The sequence below is a fragment of the Cynara cardunculus genome, assembly GCF_001531365.2.
Source record: "Cynara cardunculus var. scolymus isolate 2C chromosome LG 10, CcrdV1, whole genome shotgun sequence".
Lineage (NCBI taxonomy): Eukaryota > Viridiplantae > Streptophyta > Magnoliopsida > Asterales > Asteraceae > Cynara > Cynara cardunculus.
The window spans coordinates 2,273,726-2,275,678 of NC_037537.1; positions in this window are offsets into that span (position 1 = coordinate 2,273,726).

Sequence of the window (1,953 nt, forward strand, 5' to 3'; positions counted from 1 at the left end):
TTTATAAAATTTATAATATTAAACCAAAAATAAATTATTTCATTATCAAACTTAAATTAAATTATATATATACTATATTACAAAGCATTTGACAAAACTCTTAAAAACTACTTTTTATGCATAAAGTACTGTTTATTAATGCATATTACTTAAAACTCAAGATTGCAAGTAGATTATTGATAATTCTCAATTTTGAGAGTTATTTGTTGTTCAATACTCCTATTTTTATGTGTTTTATAAAATGTTGTAAGAAGTGATGAAAGGTCAAGAATTTGATTATTTTCCGAAAAACCATTGTTGGAAAAATGTTCATTATCTGCTCACATTCTCCTCACTTCGGATTTTCATCAAAGCGGATTTGGACAAATTTAAATACTAGCTCTCCCGGGTATTTAAGTGAATTAATTATGAAATCAGATCCGAAAATCTTGAATTATTTTGAAGAATGGGCCTGGTTGAATAAAAAATGGTTAGGTAACTTTACCTTTTTCATCCTTTTAAAAAAGGTGACAAGGCCAGAAAAGTAGACAAGAAGTGATGGAGGTCATTACCCTCTAGTCATGAAGACTTTCTTCCTTTGGGCAAAAGGAATGTCCAGTTCTCACTTTTTCCCTATAAATTGAAGCATTTTCTCACTTGGAAGACATCAACCTTGGAGCATTTACTCTCAACTGAAGTTCTGGAGCAGTAGAGCAAGTTTAGTTTCTGCATTTAATTTTATTTTCGTATTTAACTTTTAATCTAGCCACTATGCCTTGTATGCACCCTGTGGGCAACAGTTTTTAGTAAAATTTCATTTCAAGTATTTCTTATGCATTTCTCTTCTTCTTTTTTCTCTATGTTCTATAATTTTATTATGAGCTAATCACCCATTTGGGTATGGATGTGAGTCAAACTTAAGAATTTAAGAGCACACTTGGGTGTTACCATTTTTATTAATTCTTAAGCTTGGTCATTTAAGTCGGGACTTAAGCTCAACGCAGATTAGCTTATCACTTTGAAGTGTTAATATTAGATCATTGATCCAGAGATGGACGAATCTGAAATACAGCTTAAATGATGCACACAGATTTGAGAGAGTCTTTGATAATCATGTAGAGATACGGATTCTGCATGTTTTTAGCTAATGTTCAGATATTAGTCGAGTTTATACTACAAAGAGATTTGAGTATAAATCTTCAAGCTATTGGAACTAGATATCTTTTTATCTATTAGCTAATTCGGCAAGTTTAAAACTGATAAAACTGGACGCTTTGTGGACACTATATGGGCATAGCATATAAGAATTCACTTTCGAGAGATTGGAGTTTGTAATAGAAATCCCATGAGTTTCTGACCATACTGTTCCTGCAATCTTCTTAAGGAAAACTTACACTCATACCCATCTTTTAATTTTAAAGGTTTAATTCGTATTTTAAAGCTTGCACCATCAAACCTCAACTTTTATTCTCAAACCGAAACATGCTAAAGAAGTTCATGAAACTCTCTGATTCTCAGTAAGTCCAGTCCTTGTGGAAACGATCTTGGTATTATACCACTTTATTACTTGAAGTGGTAATATACCACTTTATTATTTGAAGTGGTACTATACTACTTTATTACTTGAAGCGATCATAGTGTTGGCGTGCACTTGCACCGCCACTGTGGAGACTTTGTGACCATTGTGTGAACACTTACGATTCTAGCACATCAATTATGTGTAACTACAACTTATTAAAGTTTCATATCTGAATTCGTGTAACTAACTGTTGCAGATAAACATAATCAAATACATAATAAATATCTCATTTTAAATATAAAAAATCTAAAATATAATTAGGATAATTATTGAATCCTAACAGAATACTTAAATATTATCTTTATAAAATTTATAATATTAAACCAAAAATAAATTATTTCATTATCAAACTTAAATTAAATTATATATATACTATATTACAAAGCATTTGACAA